The following is an 8,530-nucleotide window of genomic DNA, read 5'->3' on the forward strand; positions in this document are numbered from 1 at the left end:
GTTTAATTAATTTTTGATTTGTTTATTTTATTATAACTTAATGAGTTAAGTTTGTTGATATGACGACCTCCGTGGTCGAGTGGTGTGTACACCGGTTTTCATGGGTACGCCGCTCCGAGGTCCTGGCTTCGATTCCCGGCGGAGTCGATGTAGATTATCATTAATTTTCTATGTTGTCTTGGGTCTGGGTGTTTGTGGTACCGTTGTTACTTCTGATTTTCCATAACACAAGTGCTTTAGCTACTTACATTATTATATTCAACCTTGACTAAAATGATTATAAAACAATAATAATCATAATAAATGTAAAAGTTATAGGATAACCGTATCAAAATGTCGTTCATGTTTACTTTCCAAATATCATCAAATTCGGTTTTGCGGTTTGTCCTTGAAAGAACGACAGACAGGCAGAGTTACTTTCGCATTTATAATAATAATATGGATTAGATATTCAATTCACATAACAATATACACAACAAAAACAAACAACTACATCCTGTAAATTCCCACTGCTGGGCTAAAGGCTTCCTCTTCCTTTGAGGAGAAGGTTTGGAAAATATACACATGTGGCAGAATTTCTATGAAATTTTTCACATGCAGGTTTCCTCACGATGTTTTCCTTCACCGCTGAGCACGAGATGAATTATAAAGACAAATTAAGCACATGAATCAGCGGTGCTTGCCTGGGTTTTAACCCGCGATCATCGGTTAAGATGCACGCTTTATAACCACTGGGCCATCTCAACTCTACAATATACATATCAGTATTTAATCAAGATTTAACACTTAAATATTCTATTAAATTGATAACAATGTTAATACTATATTTGACAACGTTTAAAGTATTACAAGTAATGAGGAAAAAATGGCATAAATCATCCGAGTTTCTACGAACAATAAATCATATAAGCAAAGTCATAAAAAACTATAATTATTTTATGTGATTTTGAAATAATAGAGAAGGTCAATGTTAATTTCTAATGTATTCTTTGGAGCGTTCTTGTTGTACATACAGGACTGCGAACCTGATTATTAACTTAGTGGAAAGTAACTCACTTTGTGGTAGGGCTTTGTGCAAGCCCGTCTGGGTAGGTACCACCCACTCATCAGTTATTCTATCGCCAAACAGTACTCAGTATTGTTGTGTTTCAGTGTGAAGGGTGAGTGAGCCAGTGTAACTACAGGCACAAGGGACATAATATCTTAGTCCCCAAGGTTGGTGGCGCATTGACAATGTAGGGAACAGTTAATATTTCTTACAGCGTCATTGTCTATGGGTGATGGTGATCACTTACCATCAGGTGGCCCATATGCTCGTCCGCCAACCTATATCATAAAAAAATAGGCTGAGTATCGAATTATCATGAACTAGTATTCGCCCGCGGCTTCGCTTGCTCGCATTTAGTGTGTTTGTTATCATGTGTCAGGCAAAAAAGTAGCCAATGTCCGTTCTTGGAGTTCCATACTCCATAACAACTTTCATCAAATTCGGTGCAGCGTTTTGGTCGTGAAACTCTGCTGTCTCTAACTCTGTCGATAATATAACATATCTTCTTAGTCTGAGATCGTATATAAACTTTAACAATGTTTTGAATCATCTCATTCCATTAAAAATAACATAGGAAAGTATTAAACGCTAATTAATGCCCTAGGGCCCAGAAAAGGTAATGAGCGTGAATATTAAGCAAGTCATTTAAAATCGCTCGTTAAAAATAATATCGTCTGACAGAAAATGTGAAGGCAGAAAGGTATAGGTCAAGTTATAAGAAGTAAGGATACGCTTATAACGCCAAGTGTCTGACTACCCAGCCAATAAATCCTTCTTAGTGCAAGTTATCCGTTTTTATAATAAAAATCCACAGATATTTTTAACTTTTCCGTTTTATAAATTCAAATCATTTGTAAATATTGACAATCTTTTGGTAGCATCACTTAATATAGTTGTTAAATGACGATTCAAAAGTGCATGCAAAAGCCTACTTGAATGAAAATCTACTAATATTGTAAAAAGGTAAAAAAAAAAGTAAAACTAACAAGCCTGTAAATTTCCCACTGCTGGGCTAAAGCCTTCTCTCCCATTAAGGAGAGGGATTGGAACATATTCCACCACGCTGTTCCAATACGGGTTGGTGGAATGCTCATGTGGCAGAATTTCGATGAAATTAGACACATGCAATTTTCCTCACGATGTTTTCTTTCACCGCCGAGCTCGAGATGAATTATAAACACTAATAAAGCACACGAATCAGCGGTGCTTGCCTGGTTTTGAACCCGCAATCATCGGTTAAGATGCACGCGTTCTAACCACTGGGCCATCTCAGCTCCCTAATATTATAAATGAGTAAATAAATATGTTCAATTCTCACACTTTAATCGTTGAACAGATTTAGATGAAACATGCTATGAAGGCAGTTTGGGTCCCCGGGAAGCACGTAGGGTACTTTGTTTAAATCATCCCTTCCTGTGTGATGCTGTACTATAAATTAAGCCAGTAATAGTTACGTTAATACTCAGAAATAAGAATTGTTCTATTTTAGTATAATATTTTGATTTCACGTATTTTCAGTAGACAAGAGTAAGTCTGCGATTATGCCGTCTCTACTTTACCGGTTTACTTCTCATAAAAAGACGTTTCAAACATGCTTGTTAAATTCTTGACTATAGTATATTTTGAAATTGAAAAATACACAAACACACACACACAAACACGACGAAAAGACTTGTAAACCTAAAACAAAAACACAAACATAAAAGGGGGCAGGATTGTTTACTATCAAACTGTCATCAATAACGTTGGCAGATTTTTTTTTTATTCCTGTGCATGGAAACCGCAGTTATTGTGAGACGAAACAATGATACGCAGTTCTAAAAATACAATGGTCTTTATTTCAATGCTGTGACAATGTGCAGAGTGCTCGCTTGTATAGTCTCAATTAATATGCCTTAGTTTTCTTAACTGCCGATCCATAGTCCAATGGTTGGAACGAACATTTTAAACCGATTGCGGATTTGATAACTGAGTTTGTCATTTCATTTGTGTTTATAATGTACTACCGACCCGCCCCGGCTTCACACGAGTGCAATACTGATACTAAATATACTACAGAGTTTGTTTGTTTACGACATCACATTGCTAACTTTTAAAATTATCAGTGTTTCTTTATTATATTGTTCATGTATTATATACACAAACCTTCCCCTTGAATCACACTATCTATTAAAAAACCGCATCAAAATTCGTTGCACAGTTTAAAAGATTTAGCATAGACAGGAAAAGACAGTCAGCGAGAATCAATTTTGTTTCATAGTATGATGCAGTGATTGTGAACAATTAATAGGCACAATATACACAGTTTTCACTCCTTAGGAAATACAAACCGCTATGTCCCTGCGTTTTAAAACTGTAATAATTATCTTCAAAAATATTCATTTATATAACATGCTGTAAAGGTCATATCGATCTATATTGAATGCACAATTTATTTTAGGTACCTAATTTAATAAGGATTAATGCTATATTGATCAAAATTGCTTCGAAAATAAGCTATTATTTCTCGTGAATTTAACGATAGAAATATTTTTATTGTGGGTTATCTTTAGGAGATAGACATATACCATTGCGGACTTTTTTATAGTCATTTTTGAGGTGTACAATTCTGTAGTACATTATTTTGATCTATCTAGTAGGGTTCAGTCAGCGCTTACAATGTGAGCGCAAAAACATTATAAATTTACGGCATCACATTAGAAACTTTTAAAATTATCAGTGTTACTTAACTATGTTGTCTATGTATTATATACAAAAACTTTCCTCTCCAAACACTCTACCTATTAAAGAAAACCGCATCAAAATCCGTTGTGTAGTTTTAAAGATTTAAGCGTACAAAGGGACATAGGGACAGAAAAAGCGACTTTGTTTTATAATATGTAAAGATTTGGTGTTCGGTAGTGAAGGAAAACATCTTGAGGTACCACATGTGTCTAAATTCAACGAAATTCTTCCATATGTGAATCGCATTGGAACAGCGTGGTGCAATATGCTCGAAACAATATCCTCAAAAAGAGAGGAGGCCTTAGCCCGACAGTGGGAAGTTTACAGGCTGTTACTGTGTTTCTTAACTGAAAAGACACAGTTATCTAATAATTTAAAAAAAATGGTTGTATAAATTATTTATTTGTGGATTAAATATGAAAAAATGTAAAATTTACGTTTTACAACATTTACATCAAATTTATTCACATTTTAAAGTTCCATTTATTCTGTTTTATTTTTTTCCCACTTTTTTTTTCATTTCAACCTTAGCTTGTTCGCTTGTAACGAAGGTTATTGACCTTCAATTTGTTTTTATTTTCAAGTGTCTAATTACATCTTCTTACAAATCGTGAGTCGTTCTGATTGTATGAAATGTATGAACATTGTCGCAGAATGCTAGTCGATTGGTGAAAAATAGATATACCATTGAAAACGACTTAAATGTAATATCCTCACCATTAATACCATCAAATATCCTATCGTCCTTTGTTTAAATACAACAGATGAAAACTTTCACTTTTCTATAACTTATGTTTTTTTTTAACTATTTTTAAATCTCTACGAACTACAATTTTCGGTTGTTTTCAAACAAAACAAAGTTTCATGAACTCTTCAGGCTTGAAGTTATTTTTACAACTACTGATAGGGTCGTTGACCTTTGTAGCGCTGCTAAGTGAAATAACACTGATGTCTAAAATTTTTGGTAAAAAGGTCAACAGAGAACCTAATTAATTAATTTAACGTTATTTAACTAACTTTATGTAATATTACGTGATAAAAAATCTTTCAAGGGAATAATTCTACTAACACAACCGTTAATTTCCGGTTCCTTTCCGTAACATGTTCGACTTATCCTTACAAAAAAAGTGTCCACGTTTGTTATTCAGCCTCCTCACGGCGGCTGCCGCTGGTGAGGGCGCGGTTGTATGCCCTGGGCAATCCCGTTGCCTCACCACTCGGCGGCATGGTGGAAACCCGAGGAAGGTTTTAGTGGGTAGGACAGGGCATAAGGCCCTGGCACGGGGCCCTTATGGCTCCCGTTAAGTCCCACATACATATCCCAGTCCCCCTCGTTAAGGGGATTACAACGCTCAAACTCTAAAAATACGCTCTCTTAAAGGAAGTTTGTGGACGAATTCTTTAATGTATTTCCTATAAAAAAAATGTACAAGTGAACTAGAGAATATAAGAAAAACTTTGTGTTGTTTAATTTTTTTATAAAATTGACCAAATATTGCCAAAAAAATTGGGAAAATAGGTCTTTTTTAAACTAAATATTAAATTGTCTACATAACGGGTGGGTCATTTTGTATGATATTTATACTAAAAGAAAGAGAAAAACCTGTTTAACAAATCGTGTTGTTTATTTTCACGTTTTTATTTTTGTAGGTATTTTTTAATAATCAATTATAACCCGAATCTTTACAAAGTTCCCCACCAAGCACCCCCGCTATGCCCGTGACTCTTGCTCGGGATTCGTCTTGTCAGTGTCTTGACGACTTTTACGATGAGTGGACTGTACGTGCTTTTTTCTTTTCAAATAATATTTTAAATTCACTATTCTTGAATGAAATTCTTGTCTTAATGTTAGGAAAATATTCTGTTCATTTAGTATAAATTGTAATTAAGTTAATAAGCGTAATAAAACTCAGTTTTTATTAAGTTTTATTCTCGAAATTATCATAGACTATGCCTAAATATAAAAATATAAATAAAAATTTTAAGAAAAAGAAAAACCGACTTCAAACAAAACAGTATTTTAAAACAAATGAATATGCACTAAAAAGTATTAAAAATAATTGCGTATTCAACATATTTTTTAGAGTCCTCCTAGGTAAAATGAAATGAAAAATATTAGACTACTTAAAAGTCGATTTACGGTTATATAACGTAGTTATAGTTATTGTTATATTTGGAGCCGGTGTCAGCCACGGGCACACGCCTTAACAATCAAAAGAAAGAAGCGATACGAGCCTCTTGATTGACTCAGTATAATATCGTATAAAAGGTAATTTGTAAGAAACATATTTCTTAAAGTATTTTCGTATTGTTTTTTGATAGATATAGTATAAGGACTCTAAAAAATATGTTGAATACGCAATTATTTTTAATACTTTTTAGTGCATATTCATTTGTTTTAAAATACTGTTTTGTTTGAAGTCGGTTTTTCTTTTTGTTAAAATTTTTATTTATTTTTTGATTTTAAGTGAAGCTGATGCAGACTAACATTTTTTTCTTAATATGGATAGATTAAGCGTGCCATTTATATAAATCAGAAACTACTTCGGGGACAGTTTCAAAAGAAACTTTCGAATAAAGCAAAAATAGACTTTCGAAAATGTGGCTTTAATACGTCATGCGGCATAAACTGCAATGTACCACCCTCGAAAGAGCTGTATTCGACCTCAGTAAAAAACTTTGCAAAAGAACTATTATATGTCGTACATCATATTATGACATCACATCATATACACAAAATTTGATTAAAGACAGTAAGAAATTCTGCCCCAAATCTCACCCTAACTGTAAGCTGTTTAGGAGTTCCGTCAATACATAGTATAAAACAAAGTCACTTTTTCTGTCCCTATATCTTTAAAACTACGCAACAGATTTTGATGCGGTTTTTTTTTAATAGATAGTGTAATTCAAGGGGAAGATTTGTGTATATAATACATGAACAATATAGGAAAGAAACACTGTCAATTTCAGAAGTTTGCAATGTGATGTCGTAAATAAACAAAGTCTGTAGTATATTTAGTATCAGTATTGCACCCGTGAGAAGTCGGGGCGGGTCGCTAGTTGATTATAATATTCTTTTATGACAATTACATGAACATAACCCACGTTCCGGAAGGTGATTCAAATATCCAAGTAACCCATAAATAAAAGATTCGACCGAGTATTGCTAACGTGCTCCTCAGAATTGTTCCGTTCCCTCCCGTTCCCTTAATTTGTCATAGATCCTATGCTCAGAATCTTACCAAACTTTCACCAAACTACCCTTAAAGTATATCCTTTATAATAAAAAAAGAATAATCAAAATTCTGCCAACCAATTTTGAGTTATTCACCTATTTATCGCGCACATACATAATGCAAATTTAAGACTTATGTCGTTTTCATACGGATAGCATGATCGGAAAAAAATAAAATTAAAATGGGACCCCACGGGAAGCACTACCTTTCAAACAAAAAAAAATATCAAAATCGGTCCACCCAGTAAAAAGTTATGAGGTAACAAACATAAAAAAAAAAATTACAGACGAATTGATAACCTCCTCCTTTTTGAAGTCGGTTGAAAAGACAAGTGAAGCGTCCTACAGCAGGCATCCTCACCTAACAAGTATATACGTCAGTTTAGTGCGTTTACAAAATACTATTTATAAGTATTCATATGAAACAAAAATAAATACGGCTTGTGAGTTTGGACACTAATAACTTTGTACATCAGAAAAAGTACTTTTTGACTCTCAGAGACCGAATTAATTAGGCAAATACTGTTCAATATTGCGTCGCATTTGTAATCTTGAATAATCATCAGTAAATTTTGTTGTAGTATGATTCTCTGTCAGCAGAAGGCGCTTTCTTTATAAACAATGTTGCAAAGGCTAGATCTTCAAGGTTATTGAGCAATGTAATCCCCTTACACAAAAATTTGTTGTGCCGTTGTTACTTCTGATTATTCATAGCACAAGCTGTAGCTACTTACACGATGTTGTCCAATATTTATAAATTTTATTTAAGTATAATATAATAAAAATATGCCTTATTTCTACTACATAGAACTGTTATCTAAGTACTTATGCGAGACTATAATAATGTTTGGTAAATTAAGTAAACTTCGACTTAAGAAGACTTTACTTGAATCAAAACGACAGCGTTTCGATTCGATTACGATAAAGTGAAGATTTATTGGTGGAATTATTTCTCAAGTGAGACTGGGTGATCGTGCAAGTCCTTTTATTAAATATTCAACAAAATGGCAAATTGGATACAAAATGTCTTTATTAAGAAAAATATATTTAATCAATTCTTCTATACTGATATTATAAACGTGAAAGTAACTCTATCTGTCTGTGACTCTATCGAATTTGATTGGAATGAAACAAATTTGAATTCCGAGGAAAGATAAAGGATTTTTTTGCCTAACACATGAGAGCTAAACCCCTAAAACGCGAGCGAATCCGCTAGAGACAATTATTTAAACAATAAAACTAACGTAGGACCTCGATTTTACTTTAGTTCTGAAATATTTCAACTATCAAATGTATAATTTTAAGTAATATAATGTGAAATCCAAATTGATAAAGAAATATTTTTTATAATAAAAAAGTACTGATAGTTTATACTGAGTTAATTAATCTCTACGAGTAATTGCTATACAAAATTTACAGGCGCTTCGAAGGTTATACACGGCAAGGCTTGCTTTCGGTCTGTTTCTGAAAGGCTAATAAAGTTGCCGATCATATAAGAACGGTGACAGTTTTAATCAACGTGT

Source organism: Vanessa cardui, chromosome 8, assembly GCF_905220365.1.
Source record: "Vanessa cardui chromosome 8, ilVanCard2.1, whole genome shotgun sequence".
NCBI lineage: Eukaryota > Metazoa > Arthropoda > Insecta > Lepidoptera > Nymphalidae > Vanessa > Vanessa cardui.